This window comes from Dipodomys ordii, unplaced genomic scaffold, assembly GCF_000151885.1.
Source record: "Dipodomys ordii isolate 6190 unplaced genomic scaffold, Dord_2.0 Scaffold98, whole genome shotgun sequence".
In the NCBI taxonomy this organism is placed as follows: domain Eukaryota; kingdom Metazoa; phylum Chordata; class Mammalia; order Rodentia; family Heteromyidae; genus Dipodomys; species Dipodomys ordii.
The window spans coordinates 9,662,699-9,679,931 of NW_012267314.1; the positions used below are offsets into that span (position 1 = coordinate 9,662,699).

General features: G+C 37.7%; 1 protein-coding gene across 1 annotated transcript in view; it reads left to right on the forward strand.

Moving 5' to 3' along the window:
* The first annotated feature begins 1,078 nt into the window (after positions 1-1,078).
* Hivep2 (human immunodeficiency virus type I enhancer binding protein 2) overlaps positions 1,079-17,233 on the forward strand; it is a 140,630-nt gene continuing 124,475 nt past the window's right edge. Inside the window, exon 1 of the mRNA XM_013026946.1 lies at positions 1,079-1,150. The gene's annotated coding sequence lies outside the window, so the exon portion shown is untranslated. The remainder of the gene's footprint in view (positions 1,151-17,233) is intronic.

Here is a 17,233-nt window from a genome sequence, read left to right on the forward strand (position 1 = left end):
ACACACACACACACACACACACACACACACACACACACACACACACACACACACACACACACACACAAACTGGAGTAACAGTTGAAGATGTCACTCTGGTAGCATTAAATTCAGAGAAGGAAAAATTATTGTGCAAATAAAAATCAGCACTGAAAAAAGTTAGTCTCCTTTAAGGTTGGTTAATAGGTATAAAAGAATTTGATTTGCTTGAGAAGTTCATTTAGAATACCTTAGCTAGTCACTTTAAAAAATATTCAGTAAGGCCATGTATGTGAATATATAATACAAAACAGTGTGGCAAATAACATAGTGTATATGTTGCATAGTCTCCTTGTTCCATAGAGGATTAACATTTTTGAAGACTATTTGTTTTTATTTTGTTTTTTAAATTTAATTTCATTGTCAAGATCATGTACAGAGGGGTTAGAGTTACGTAAGGTAATGAGTACATTTCTCGTCGAACATTTGTTTTTCTCTCCCTTATTTTCCTTCCATTTTCCTGTCAGAAATTCTGTAGACTTGAGTTTTTGGTGCAGAAATTTATACAGATGAAGTACTCAACTTGAGGGGGGATGCCTTCTTTAGGAGAAATGTCATAACACCATCCGTTATCACTGGTCCCATAAACTGATCACTTGGTTAGGGTTGACCAGGGCGTTCCACTGTAAAATTACTTCTTGCCTCTGTGTATTCTTTCTATATTTAATTCTTAGAGGGAGAAGAATTCTGCTTTATCTCTTGAGCAGACAGAATATATATTTTACTGATTGATTTCAGTATAGACTCATGGTATTCATTTTATTCTTTTGGTTACCATCCAGTGCTATCACTGCTTATTTTGTTGCTCATGAACTGTTTTCGAGTATAAAATTTTTATTTTGCTGAGCACTCTGGTACTATATTCCCACCTGTGTCACCTACCCATTTACCTCTCCCTCCTCACTCTTACACTCTTATATTTTGAATTGAGAGATTCAGTTTTGCAGCTCTGGCTAACATGAAGGCCATTTTCAGTCATGTTTTAATATATGTACTGTGGGCGGAGAAGTGATAATATGAAACTTCTTGTCAGCAGATTGGTGAATTTACCTGAGAAATTGAGACTCAAGATTATGAGAACGTGTGACTAGGACCGAAAGCAGATTTGCAGGTAGGACATCAAAGTTGTTTTCTTTAATTCCTTTGTATTTGTTTTACAGAAACCAAATTGTCATTTTCCTAGGAGATACAGAATCCCCAAAAGAGAGGTGGCAAAGATACTGAGTTTATGCTAGGATATCATGATCACTTTCTCTTCCTTTCAAAAGCTTCTCTTATTTAATTCCTAAACAGTAGGCAATAGCTGAGCTTGGACAAGAGATCCAAGAGGAACTTGCAGAAGTATGTCTACATCTGTACAAGTATTCTAGGTTGAATTTTGATTCTGGAAGTCTATTTGAGAATTAATTATAAGTATAAATAAATTATCATGTATCATGCTAGAGAAAACAAGTGCTAGTTATTGTTTATGTTTCACAGTATTTCTGTTAAATGGATTGATTTATATTTTGCACCTCTCTTAAACCCTAGATATGATAAGGCCAGAAGCATTTGTGTCTGAAAGAGCAGAGATGGGGGAGGTTCCCAGATCTTAATGGGTTCAAGTTTGGATATTGCCGAAACAATCAGTTTGCCAGCTTCTATTGTAGGAATCTTATACAGAGTAAGTTAAACAAACAGAGTTCATACAGAACAAAATGACAACTGAAAATCGGAAGTGGAAGTAGAATTAATAACATGCAGTAATTCTTACCTCTGCTATTAGAAATATAAAAGCTGTGGGATCCTTCCATCCAAACCACAGAGGTGTTGGCTCCAAGGCAGCATCAAGAACGTAGTCTGATAGGGGGTGTGTGTACATAAATGCATTCAAAGCACAGAGTTGGGAGAGAATGGTCGGGGGAAGATACCCATTCCCCCAACCTTCCCCACATGGTTTTATATGTGTACTAGACTCAGGCCTTCGTTGAAGAAACACTGATTAGAGTCCTTGTCAGCTGTCCTGTCTCTTATTCCTGGCCACCAATCACCTACCTCTCCTCTCTCTTTAGCCAGGAAGCAAGAAAAGGCAATTCAGAAATGTTATTGTGAGAAAAAAAACCTCTTTTCCTCTCTTCTCGGAATGTCAGAATAGTTACTGGTTTTCTGGGGTCCCTAGGGGACATCTGACTGCCACTTTCCATAGTCTCATTCCAGGGAGAGCTGGTAAATTGTAGCCTTCACATACTAAGTGTAGGGGGCTGGTGAATGCTGCAGTCTGCTCTCTGCTCTGTGGGAGGGGCACCATCTATAGGTCTGTCCTCTGCTGTCCTGCCTGCTATTCCAGCGCCCTGTGGTTGTGAAGTGAGTAGTAGGTGAATAGTGTTGCCTATGCCTCTCAGCCTCTGGGTTTAACTTTCAGTTGTTTCTTCTCTCCCCGTGCTCCAAAGCCACATTCATCTCTGGCAATCCTGTAACCCTTTGCTTTCTTTATTATGAAAGACAGCATTGCTGCTTCTCATTTACATGTCCCGCATCATAGAAATACTAAAACAACCTGAAAAATAACTTTTTTTGTTTTGTTCTGGTTCATTTGACCCAGGAGATAAACAGAAGAGTCTTCTCTCTCCTAGTTACTCTGAGAATACATTTGGATAATATTTTGACCATGGTCCACCTAAAATTTGAGGTTGAGACTTTATCCCTGGGTTTAGGCATTAGGGATCAAAGAACTAACCCTATTTCATATGAGTCTTTATTTTTTCCTTTTATCAGGCTGGAGAGAGAGAGAGAGAGAGAGAGAGAGAGAGAGAGAGAGAGAGAGAGAGAGAGAGAGAGAGAGAAGGAGAGAGGGAGAGAGAGAAAGAGAGGACACGTGTACACCATTTACACACCAGTTTCAGCTAGTACTCTGAGCTATTCTTTAGTAAAGTCCACAAAGAGGAAGTTCCACTTGGAACATTAATTTTGGATTTGCTTCAAAAATTGTCAGCAACTAAAATGACTCGTACATATATAGTTTATTCATGTAGCATTGAATTCACTTGTTAATTCACTTGTTTGAATATCTGTGACTTAACTGTTGGCTACTGGCCTGAGCATGTAAAAATCAACAGGCTTAGGTCTCTGTGAGAGCTGGTGGTGTGAAGGGAAGGCTTTACATTGTAGCAAGTCAGGGGTGCTTTGTGAAGTGAGTGATTTGAGGAGGATGTGCTGAGCAGAGTTGTGACCTGGAAGCCATGGCCCAGCTTTGCTTGAGGGGTTTCATAGAGGAGTGAATGCTTGAGCCTGCATCTTGCAGGACAGGGGAAGAGGGAGGGGGGCAGGATTTGATAGGCAGTAAGGGGTAGGGAATTCCAGAAAGATAAAGCCCTGTCACACAGAGGCTGGATACAGGGGAAAAAGCAAGTTGTTTTCCTGAGTGGGCAGTAAATCTTCACATGGCTGGATTACAGGGTGGGTGAAGAAAGGGTAGCGCATAAGGAAAGGATCTAGAGTGCTTGGCTTCAACCAGTTTAAGCACAGTATACTCTGGTGGTATGTTCTCTATCCTGTAGACAAGGAAGAGAGTCATGCTCTTGGATTTGCATTTTATGCAAATCTTGTAAGCAGCAGAATAAATGAGAGAAAATGCAGACTGGATTTGGAAGACATAGTGTATATGCAGTTATGGCTACCTTCAAAAGAAAAAGAATAGTATACAGGAAATAGATTCTCCAGCTTGGGAAACAGTGCTGTATGAGCTGTGTGATTGAATCAGTTTGAAGGGTGAAAGGAGAGAAAGCAGACCCCGGGCCTACAGCTTGGGTGATAAGGTGGATAGTGACGACATTGCCCAGAATGATTATCAGGAGTAGGCCTTTGAGAAAAGCAATGATGTAGATTTTATATTTGTTGAATTAATGGTCATGTGATATCTAGATTTGGGATTAGAAAGACTTGAGTTTCAAGTTTATTTCTCTGGCTTTTCCCCTATGTGTTGGTATGTATATTACTCTTTGGGATCCTTGGTTTCCTAGTTTGTAAAAAGAAAATAATAATTACTAACTTTTACAGTCTGATTGTAATAAGTGAAGGAAATAATCATTATGAAGTTCCTGATTTAAAGATATTCTCTAGTAAAAAAAACAGTTGACTATCACTGGAGGTTCTTAAAGAAAAAGCTACCACTTGGAGCCCAGCAAAGTGGCTAAAAATGCAGAATTTAGAATTAACAGCATAAGAGACAAAGCTGATTGATGGACTGAGTTGACAGGCTCATTGATTCATTTAGAATCATTTTCTGTGAGTATATGTGTCCTGGGCCCTGTTCATTAATGAAGGAAGCCCTGGTCTTCAAGGATCTTAGAGTTTCCATAGACTGAGAAGTGAATCCAGTATCCCTTTTTGAATAAGGAGAGGATCAGGGGAAAACTGATATATCCAGGTGTGTGTGTGCGTGTGTGCGTGTGCCATGCACGCATGTGTGCGATAGAAAAGAATGTAGTCAATTTGATGAACGTTCATAAAAACCAAACAGCAGATTTGTCAAAAGCCAGAATGTTATCAATATTTTAATATCATGTTTCCTGATCCTTTCCAGTCTCAATAAGGTTACTATCATCCTGATTCATACTGTCTTAGTTTTGCTTATTTTTTAGTGTCTATATAGGAGGTGATACACTTTTATCTTTTGTGTCTGGTTTGTTTCACTCAATAATGTGTTAGATTAATTCATGTTGTTGTAGGTAACAAGCATTCCTTCTCATTGCTGTGTTAAATTCCATTGTATGGATGTAATCTACTCACTCTACTATTGATGAGTTTGTGTTATTTTTGGTTTTGGCTCTGACAAATGGTGTTTCTATGGATTTTTTTGAGTATAGCTAGGAGTGGAGTTTCTGGATTAGGAATCTGTGTATTCAACTCGAGTAGTTTTTGGCACTTGCCTTTTGAAAGTGGGTGTGCCAGCTGTTGCTCCTTCCAGTAACGCATCTGGAGCCCAACTGTCCCCAGCTGTGGTACATTCATTTTTCTCATCTTGATCATCTGATGGTTATTTAAAGATGAAATCTTGTCTTTTTTTCTTTTTCTGATGGTTAATAACATTGAGCTGTTCCTCCATATGTTTCTTGGCCATCAAATATCCTTTTCTTAAAGTGCCTGTTGAAGCACTACTAAACCTATTGAAGACTTTCTAAGAATTATTCTAGACAGAAGTCAGAAAGGAGAAAAGCAGTCATATTTTCTGCCTTGGTGAAGTTTGTAGTTTTGACGTCCTTTCAGAAAGCTTCACTGAGCAGAGGAGATCTGAAATACTACTGGGAGAAAGAGATAGGAGCAAGGGAGAGCAGTTTTACATGGACATAAAATTATTTACATGTGCTGACAAGACAGAGCTAGTGAGTGGCAAAAGCAGATGCCATAAAGGGAACATGAAAACTGAGTAGAATCTTGATGAGGCCAGAATGCTTTGAGCTCCAGAGAAGTCTAACCTGGGGCAAGAGCACTACTAAGCTTATGGCTACAAGCTACGCACTGAGGAAGTTCTTATTTTATTTTATTGATACTTGTGATAGTAGTGGTTGTTAAAAAGAAGACAAATGTATGTGTCTGGGATGGCTGGATAATATTAATGAAAATGGGGATTGTGGAAAAGTGCTGAGTAAAGGGCTAATGCTTAGAGGGTTCAACAGAAGTAGCTTTGTCTTTAGAGTTCATTTCCTCAGCCAGTGTGAACAGGTGGTGCAGGAATGGAGTAAGAAATAACTCAAAGCTTTTAGGTTGGGTATGAAGAGCAAGGTGATAAATGAGCTAGGATGTTGATGAGAGAAAATATGGAGTGGTTTACAGTGGGATTTAGACCGAAGGGTAGAAACTTTCATTTAATTTTGTTTAAATCTAGTACATAAAGATGACACTCTCCCCTGGAATCCAGAGTATAAAGTATGTTTTGATGGCACTAGCACATTTTCAGTGCTAAATAATGAAAGCATCTATAGATGAGCCATTTATAGGAATGGATAGATGGAAAGTCCTATCACTTACCCTAATAGGTAGAGGATTTACCGAAGCCATTTGACTGGAGATATGTTGATAAAGGCTGTTCTAGACTCAACGTTGCGAATACTGCTATGTAGCTTCAAGTTTGGGAAGATTATTACCACTCTATGTCCTTTTGACTAAAAAAAAATAACAAGAAAGAGAAATAAAAGAAAAATGACAACAAAATGAGGTTGATAAGGGCAAGAAAGAAATAAGAAGTCCTAAAGAAGTCTCTGTATAGACTTCTTCATTATGAAAAAAGATAAATTCCAGTGGATGCTAGATAGAGTCTATAATCATATGAAGTCTTGAGAACAGTATCTGGCATTCCTTCCATGGGAATAGCATAGTACAATGGTTATGAGCACAGGCTGTGGGTGCCATAGATCCTGAATTCAAATCAGGGCTCTGCAGTTCACTAGGTCTAAACTCCAGGGTGAGTAACTTGATTATTTTTTTCCTTTTTTGCAAAATACAAAGAGTAAAGGTGCTCACCAATAGAAAAGTTCTAATGATAAATTAGTAAGTGTGAAGTATTTGCATCAGCGTAGAGCTAGGTTGTGCATACTTAATAAATATCCTGAAACATAACTTCTATAGTCATGTTTAAAACATGGAAACATAGACCAGGATTAGTGACTTGAACCTGTAATCTCTGCCAGCTACTTGGGAGCCAGATAAGGAGGATCACAGTATTAGTCCAGCTCAAGTAAAAAGTTAGTGAGACTCCATTTCAACAAATAAACTGGGTGTGGTAGTATATGCTTGTTATTCCAGCTATATAGGAGACTGTTGATAGGAAAATCAGGGTCTGAGATTAGATTGTAGAAAAACATGAGCTCCTGCTTGAGAAAAAGGGTTGGGATCATGATACAAGTGGTAGAGGGCCTACCTAGCAAGCATAAGGCCTTGAATGTAAACCTCAGTACTATGCCCCTCACCCCCTTAAAAAGGATAAGTATGTAATTTTATAAAATTATAATTCTCTTGATAAAAATCATTGAGCTCTTCCTCCTCAGTGAAATGAGTTGTTCCATGCTGTGAAATGATGGGTTAGACATGGCCTCCATCCTCTCAGCTTTAGGAAGTTGTCTTAGTTGCCTAATTTCTTTGGGAGATGACAAAGAAGTTAAATGAAACTGTAACTTTCAACATAAGTGAAAGGTAGTCCATGAAAGACAGAAAGGAATGCTAATAAAAAAATCATACCTTGATATATTATGAAGTATAGTAAATAACACAAGAAAAATGTTGATTTTTTTTTTCAGAGCTACATTTAGTAAAATGGATAGAACAGAGCTATATCAGCAAACTGGAACATTTAAGTGATGACTGTTGACTGGTTATGTGACTTAACAGGCAACTGACTTAATTTCTATCTAGTTTTTCCACCTGAGAAACAGAGTCTACCACTTTGCTGGTTTGTCAGGAAGATTAAATGAACTAATGTTTATGAGGATGCTTTATGAACTATAATATTTTATACATCTGTGCTGTTTTGTTTTGATTTATATGGATTTCTGAAGCTTTCTGGCTTAGAAATGAACATGTTGAATAATATACTTTCAATAGGATTACAGAGAACCTTATTTTCTGTAGTATTACTGCTAGTCTGATAATGGGTGGTTAAATTGCTACAGAGATTAGATGAAAAGAAGAAGGGGGAAAAACATATCTGGCAGGTGAAACAGGGTTGGAGAAGTTTCAGATATGACCTGAGGGCACAGTTAATGAGTGAGGACTAGAACTGAACCTAAGGATGCTTCCTGTAGCTCCCCAAGCCTTTCCTCTAGCTATTTATCATTTGAAAAGAGAAGTACAGGCTTTGAAGGCAGATCTCTGCTCTATCATTTACTAGTTACAAATTGGGCAAATTACTAAATCTTTGTGAGCTGGAGTTCCCTCATGTGCCGAGGGGAGTGGAGTCAATTACATGGCAAGGTTGCATGTGTTGGAGATGTATGTAAAGTACCTTATCAGCACGTAGATGTTACATGGTTTTTGTTGTTGCTATGATCATTGATGGAACACTTAAGGGAGATTGAATTATGTACTTTCTGAACACGAGTATTGATGCACCTTATGAAAGCAATTATTTCATTGAGAGGATTCTTGTATTAGGCTCCAGTCCAAATTGAGTCTCTGAAACAACCTGAAGCTGTAGGTCCATTGTTATCCCCACCAAGAAGCTTGGCAAGTATAACCAACTTGGTCAAGGTCACCCAGCAAGTTTGTGGTGGAGTAGCTTTATACCTATTTATGACTTAGATCTCACTTCCCTTGTTGCTGGCTTATTCCTGTTCTTCCCTGGCCAGTGCAGGGATATGGGAGAATGAATGAAAGAACTGATTGTGTCTTGAGAATTCCTGAATGGGTATTTGCTTTTGGAACAGGAGCCATGGCATTCCTGTTGAGGGTATTAGGAGTGTGCACTCACCCATTCATCTTATACGTTTAGAATGTTATGAAGTCTTTCTGCTCTCTGCATTCCCTTTTTGTCCAATGGGATAACTATTCTTAAGATGGAGACTAGCATTTACGGTAACTGCAGGGCCCCATCCTGTGACTGTCTCCAACACTAATCTCTGCTCTCCACTGCTTACTTAAGTAACAGCCTTGTGCTGAGGACACAGGTATTGCCTGTTGTCTTTTTATATTTTTAGCTAATAGAATTCGAATAGGATTTTAGCTAATAGAATTCAGCATTCTCATGTTTTCAAGCACTGATGCTGTATCACAGGATGGATGGTTGAGCTTTTTGAAAGGACATTAGAAGATCACTCACACCCCTTCTCGTTTGTCTGTTGTATGCATCCTGTGTCTGGACACATGTACTTAGAACACAGTCCCTTTAAGAACCACTAGTCATCAGTAAAAATAACCCAGAGCAGCTCAGGTTACTGCCAGGCTCCAAAGACTCTGGAGGGGGTCAAGTTGCTTATTTCTCTGGCTCTGCAGCTGAGATGCAGGAAGGGCTTTCTCTGTGCCAACTGGGGGTATGTGCAGATTTATTTATGCATGTCTACATATATATATGTTATATATATGTATGTATATATACATCCTACATTTATCTGGTGCACTGGGTATGACTTCTTCTGTACCTGCCCCCTTCTTAGGATAGAAAGATTCTCGGATGGACTGCTTCATTTATTTTAAGGGACTTCCAGTCCCATCCTTGGACCTGGGTACAAGAGCCAGTCTTTTTTTTTTTTTTAATCACCTTTGGTTTTTGTACTATTTCTTTGAAAACTAGCAATAAAAATGATAGCACAATCTATTAAAACATGCTCTTCCTATTCTCAGGATGGCAGGGTAGCACAGGGAGAAAGGGTCATGTGAGGACACACCCTTGTCCCTGGACCCCTGTTCCTGTACATGCCTGTCTGGACATGTGTTTACCGGCAGGTTAGGTATGGCTAAGGGATCAAAGAATAAATGGGTGCATAAACAGGGTCAAAAGCTCAATAAAGATGAACTAACAAACAAACAGTATGAGCTCCTTCATTAAGTTCAATATTTTACTAGTAGAGGGACAGTGAGATGTCTTTCAAAAGAGGTATTAATTACAGTGCATGGGAAAGGTTGAAGAACCAGAAAGGGCTTTACCATCTGGGACTCATCTTAGTGATGTTATTTAATAGCAGAGTTTTAGAATAATAGTGATTCAAAAAGTGATTCTAGGCCTCATCTTTCTTCTATTTTATCTGGAAGAAAGATGAGGCCTAGAAAGGTTGTATGACTTACTGAAGTCATTCAGCTAGTTGGAAGTGACCCTGCACCCTAGTTCAAGTACACATTACTCTTCATCATCCTGCAAAATCTGTACAAGAGTCACAATGTTTCTAAACCCCGTTTTCCTTGTCTGAAACCATGTGTTATGTGTACTATATGGTTTGACTGTGCTACATGGTATGTTTCATCCTTACTATGTGGATCTTCAGTGAATTTGAGTGAGAATGCTTTTTTTAAAAAAAAATGTTAAGATATATTAGCATTAAATTATATACATACTCACATATGAGCTAAAGATGTTCTTGGACAAAGCCTGGCTTTACTTTCGGAAATGTGAAGTACTAGGAAATTCCTAGAGTACAAATGACAAGACTCAACCTCATAGTTTTATTTACTAACTGTACTATTATTTCAATACAATTTTTAGCCTCTTGTGGAGTTGAGCTGAAGACAACTGTAAGAAAATAGATGAAGCTAGGTGTACTGGTTTATGCTTGTAATCCTACTGAGAATGAAATAAGGAGGATCTCATTATGAGATCAGCCCAGGAAAAATGCTCATGTGACCCTATCTCAACAGGAAAAGTTAATCACAATTGTGGTTGAAAAGAATAAATAGAAGGATCATGGGTCCAGGCTGGCCCAGGTCAAAAGTAAAATCCTATCTTAAAAATAACCAGAGCAGTCTGGGTGTTGGTGTCTCAACTACTGTAATCCTAGCTACTCAACAGAGACATGATATCGTGGTTCAAAGCCAGCCTGGGCAGCAGAGTGTAAAGACTCTTAGCTCCAATTAACTACCAAAAAAGCCAGAAGTGGATTTGTGACACTAGTGGTAGAGCTCTAGCCTTGAGCAGAAAAGTTTTGAGATAGCACCCAGGCAGCTAGGCCCTGAGTTCAAACCCCAAGACCAGCACACACACACAAACAAAACAAAACAAAACAAAACAATAACAGAATAGCCAGAGCAAAAAGAACTGGAGCTATGGCTCAAATGGTAGAGTACCTGCCTAGCAAGTTTGAGGTTCTTAAGTTTAAACTTCAGTACTGTCAAAACAAAAACAAAACAAACAACAAAACACCAGAAAAGAATGAAGGCAAATGTACTTTGAGAACTGAAAAGCACAGAACAAAAGTAAACCATTATATCAAATGCTATTAAGGGCTATAAACCTTGCCCATATGTAAGATACATGGTATATAATTAAGGAGACAGGTCAGGCACACAAGCAAACCTTAGCATTATCTCTCTTTGGTGTCAGCGAGGGATTGTACATTATAGATAATGACTATTATGAACAAATGAGTCTCTTTATTGGAGTTTACAAATGAAAGTGTAATCATCCCTGCACTTATTTTAAAATTCACCTTTTAAAAATTGACATACCCAAATTGCTAAGCACTATACATGGTATTGCTTCTATTTATAGGCATTCATTTTCTGTAGTTTTAATAGGTACAGATTCAAATGCTGTTTTCATGAATGTTTATAGTTACATCATTTGCACTAGTGTTTATATGTTTGCTTTATCTAATTTGATTATTATGCTCTCATTTGATTACTATAGAGTAGTTGTAATTAGTATTATCATTATTTACCAGACAAGAGGTAAAATGGTTTTCTTAGACCTCCTAGAGCATAAATGGCAGAATCGAGATTTGAGATACAGATTTGACCCCAAGTCATTTGCATTTGCCACTGTAATCTGTGTCTGTGTGTTGTGTTGGGGTTCATTTCTTTCATTCATATTCATCCAATATAGATACTCTATTGAATAAATGGGAAGCAAGACTTTTTATTCTTGATGAACTTACAGTTTTAGTAAAGATACAGAGCCAAGTGCATTAATGTGGAGAGACATATACTGTATTAACTTCATATATAAAGCAAACAAAATTTTAGAAGAGCTTATTGGAGGTAGATGGTATATATTATCTCCTAATTGTTTTGGGACTAAATCTCTACCTACAGTAGAGTAAATTTGTGTTGGAAGCAAAAATACTTATAATGCTGAGCCTAAAAGGGAATACTAACTTCATAGTATAGTACTTTAATCTGCTTTAGGTTGGGAATATGATAAGTGAACTAGAGGCATATTTCCTTCATTTTTAATATATGCAAAATACTTATCATCATAGCATTCTATTAGTCACACAGGAGACTATATTAGTTTGAATTTGTCGCTGTGATCATGGGGGCTGTCAGGGCAGGGAGGACATGGTAGCACAAAGCCACTTACCTTCTGATGACCAGGAAGCAGAAAGAGGGGGAGGAGAGAGGAGAGTGAGTATGTCTGCAATATGTCTGCAGTATTGCTATTGCGATATTTTCTCCTTTTCCCCCTTTGGTTCCATCTGGGTCCATCAACCTCAGATGATGCCACCCACATTTAGGGTGTGTTTTCTCTCCTTAGTTAATCCTCTCTGGAAATTCCTACAGGACACACCTAGAAGTGTGCTTTACTAATCTTTTAAGAGTCTTTTAATCCAATCAAATTGACAATCAAGATTAGCTATCACAAGGATGCATTTAAGTATGGCTTCTAAAGAGCCTAATGTTATAAAAGGATTTATTTTTCCTTTATTTCCTTTTTGCTATATTGAGTTTATGTCCATTCCTAATCTCAATTTGGTCCAGATAGTTAAGTAATTGTCTTACGTTTATTGACTAGGTAATTTTTTTCTGTTTCTGAAGATAAAAACAATTACTCTCTAAAAATGTACTTTGGTAATTTTTCATTTTAAGCAGTGTTTAACCTCTGCAATATAGTAGACACTAGAAGAAATGATTCTACAAGTTTAAGTAACCCTAACAAGAGCATAGTTTCCAATCTAGGGAAGGCAGTCCTATTTTTTAAAAAAAAGCAGAGCAAAAATTTTTATCAGTTGTTTTGCTGATTTAACATGCATGGAATTAATAAAATCAGGAATTCTGATGGAAGTAACTTTGTATGGAACTTAATCTATGTGCTCTGGGCTGATAGTTAAGTCTGAGCAATTTGAAATGATGTCAGCATTGGAGACTGGCATTGGTTTAAAATGATCTGAGGATCTTTAATTTAGACCTGAGCAAGTAGACCACCATGATTGAAGGCAGTCAAATATGTGAAGTGGGGTGATATCTGATTATTTCTGGGTATCTTGACTCATTTTGTGCTATTTAAAAAGCATGTGCTTCTGTAAAATTACTGAAACCTTTTTGGTTCAGTGCATTCTTTTTTATTTGGCAAAGGTGTCTTATTATCTTTTTAATTTTCTTTTCCTGTTAGGTTCTGTTGCTCCCTGAAGAAAACAAATAGTGAAGCCCTATAAAAGGAAAGAGATTATAAATTGAGTTTGCTTTGTGAACTCACTGTTTTAGCTCAAGATTTAATGGCTGGTTGGTTGATGATTGGGAGCTTCAGTATTTATCATGGGCCTGATGGAGGTACATGTGTGTTTCTTCAAAATTGCTTCAGTGATGCTCACCTCAGGGCCCCTGTGAATACTTCAGTTTAGGTTCTTTTAAAATAGGCCACATATTGTTGACACATATGCTCAGGGAGAGAAACGTGAACACTTGGTGAAATCTTAGTCCTAAAAATAATTTTCACCTGTATTTTTAGCAGTGTTATCATACTTGAGGAAAGTGATATAGAACCTACCAGTACAGGAAGAAAAAAAAAGTCATCTTGTTAACTGTTGCTGGAGAAGTACTTTTGACACAAAAGTCCTAAGTATACTTGTCCAAAATTAGTGTTGCTAAAAAGTTTTTTTTGCCAGTTATGTAGACTGGATGGTTAATAACGTTAAGTATTGAGATAACTCTCCCTTAAGCATTCTGGGGCTAATAACATGTTATTGATGGCTTCTTTCATTCATTCATTCACTTGTCAGTTGAGCAATAGTAATGCTTAAGCTATGCAAGATTTTATATGTAATAAGTATATGTCATATGTATGACAGTTATTTTTTAAAGGTTCAACAACTTCATGAAAAATATAACTGCAAATACAGTAGGCAAAATGTGTGTTATTCCTAACATTTTTTTTTTGGAAACTAAACAAACCTGGATTTCTCTAGTCTGATTAAGTAGTATTAATGTTTGTGGGGCATATATATTAACAACTAAAAAATGGAATTGTTATATGAAGAATGAGAGTAAAATAAATGATTATGTGGCATTTCATAAGAGAGTTGGAGGTACTGTCTCATATTTGTAAAGCTGTGCTCAAATTTACTAAACAGCTTGTTATTGTGGGAGCTTATTTAAACCGACGATTTGTGGTTATGTCTGTTGAAGAGCTTTAAACTTCCACTCTCTCCAACCACTTAGCTGCTGTAGCACGTTGACTTCAGGTCTCTTGTAAGAAAGTCTAAATGTAGGCTGTTGAATAATCCCTCTGAGGGCCCTGTAACTATTTTTAAGCCTGGATATGCGTCATCAGTGGGTATTTTCTCTGGTGACTCGCTTACATCAGGTCTCCTACCATACATTCTATCAGTGAGTGACTTATGATTGATGGGAAGGAGCCCACTGGCTGTTGTTTGGCTTTATTGACCTCAGCGAATGGACAACAGGAATTTCCAGGCTGTTAAATTCTCTGAATGCTTCAAGACAGGGGCTCACCGTGTTGATCAAGGCAGGTAGTAAGTGATATTATTCACCAGCCATGAAGGGGGAGGGACACGAGAAAAAGAGGGAGGGAAGAAGGAGGGGGAAGGAGGGGAATTCCTTTTGTGAACAGCAGCAGTTCTGGCTCAGATTGTTCCTTAGCCCTTCTCTGTGGCTGCATAAGGGGAAAGGTGCTTTTTCTGAACTCAAGAAAGTGGACAGTCAGACCTGCCTTGGGGCTGGCATGGGGTAACTCCATGGGTGGGCAGAGAAATGCCAAGCTGTCCTTAATTTTTGTATCAGCTGATTGATCCATGAGCAGCTGGACATTTCAGTCATGACCATGAGCAAAGGTTTTGAATGTTCAGCACACATGGTGATAGACAGGAATTCTACATTGTCTTTAGCCTAGCTATGTATGGGTTACGTATCTGGAGGTTAAATTAACCTGCACCTGATTTTGCTATGCTTTGGGAAGGAGAGCAGAGCATTTGCCAATGGAAATGATTATAACTAATGCACATAAATGTTTTCTCATTTTTCTCCCTTTTCCTCACTTCCCTCATACATATGTGCAAAAAGGTTTCTGACTAGTGAGATTGTCACTTGCATGCAAGCAGCTATTTGCTCTCTTTGAAACTTTTCCTCTAGTTTGCCTTCCCACCTCCTCTTTCCCGCTCTGCTTCCTCTTCTTTCTCTTCCTCCCTCTCTCTCTTTCTTCTTCTGTAGTTCCCTGGTGCTACTTTGTTTGCAAACTGATTCTTGACTTCATGGTGCTGAGGAGATGGGATAAGGTTGCACCCCTGAATCTAGGAATGTATCTGAATCTGGGCTATGTATGTTTACAGACTACTCTTCAGTGATTGTTTTCTTTACATGCCATTTAGAAAAAAATTAAAACACTTCTTTTAGTGGAATGTAGTTTTGTTCATTTACTCATTTAGACAAAATTTGGTTTTATGGTCTTTCAAGGCTATTTATGTCACAAGAAAATTTATTGATTTTTGCTTATCAATCTTATTTCTCTTTAAACAAAGACACTTGTAGTATATTCCTGGAATTACTTGCTATTTTAACTAATTACTTAATAGTTTACCTCTTAGAGACCAAATAATGAGATAATCTCAAAGTCTTGAACCTTTAAACAGATGTGTGTGGGGTTAAAAAAAGCCCTAATGGAAAATATTTTTATTTCTGCCTGTTTTGCCTCAGACAGTTCCATTAAGTGAGCATGGATATTTCATAACTATTTTCACAACCTCACTTCAAGTTAGCTTTCCTAATGGCACAAATCCAATACCTGTCATGTTTTTTCATTTAAAATTCAAATGACTGAAGGAGAAAGGAAAAAAAAAGTCACTGTAAACCTCACCTACAAGAAAACTTTTCTTTCCTTCTCAAAAACTTGCATCTTGAATAAGTAGGATGACTCATGACAAGCAATTTATAATTTGGAGATTGTGAAGGATTGAAATTCAGAACTCTAGGAGTTTTGAGTCATTGGTAGTATAATGACTTAAGCCTCTAGAATGCATCCGCTTAGAAAGAAATCATAAAAATATGGGGGAACTTCATTGTTTATGTTTCTTTCATTGTGGAAACTGGCTTCACTTTTTTAAGACAATCATTATGTGGGAAATGCATTTGGGGGTTAGCTTAGATGCTTCCATTCTTCTTTGCTCTATATTGTGGGGAATGTTATTAAAAGCTATAAAATTCTTACCCTCTCAAAAATGAATATATGCTTTTATATGGAGGAGTGTGGAGGCAGAACCAAACATGTAGGATGGTGATGTATTCTTCATTAAAAATATATTTCACAGAAGATTATAGTTTGTGTGGGAGGAAAATAGCTGCTTGTCTGTTGATTGCATTGTGCTTATTCCCTATAAGAACTATTTGAGTTTAGGCAGGATAACCTCATTTGGATAATCTGATGACTGCCTCTGTTCAGAGAAAAGAATATAATTTCAAAGCTGCATGCTGATGGCTAACAGTAATTGCTCTCTTTTTGGCAGAGCTTAACATGGAATCTGCTTTGGTATTTCTATAACTAAATATGCAAATATTTCTTCCCCATTTTTTTTATTTCTCTTCTCTTCCTTTTTCTCTGTCCATGTGCAGAGCTTTTTGTAATCTTCAGGAGTGTGAAACTCCAAAGGTGTAAGATCTGATTGTATCAGTGCATGGTGTGTGTAAACCTAACTTAGAGCAAAATCTTGACTGGAAGTGAAGCCTCTTTGCTGAGCAGATCCCACATTATGATCAGATTCCACTGAATACTTGGTTTCCATGAAGATCCTTTAATTACTTAGAAGATAAGTCTGTTTGAGTGTTGCATACTTATAAGTATTTCTTCTATTGACATAGGCCCATTAGATGATGGAGTTTGGGTTAACTTGTGGTCCTTGGCGGGAGGTAAAGTTCAGTGGTAGAGAACATGGAGGGCCTAGACTCAATCTGACAAGAATATCAATAACAAAAGCAACAATAAAAATGGTCCTTGGGCTAAGGTTCCCGGGCTTCTGAGTCCCATGCAAGCAACTAAAGCCAGCCTCAGTCATAGAGTATTAGGGAACCTGGTACTTAGTGTTACTTTCTTATGGGCACATTACCTAGCATTTCATAAGTAAAAAAGATAAACCCTCAAAAGTTCCTACAATTAGGATGATGCCTAACTGACAGTGTCAGAATCATTGGATAACCCACTTATAAAACTCCTTCTAGGAGGCTATAAATATTTTGTTTGGTGAGTGATTCTTCTACATTTCTCCCCTGTCATGAATAAATTAACTGTGTTGAAGGAATCTTTTGTTCTATGAATTCTTCTTTGGTGATCCAAGTTTAAGGTACTTCTACTTTT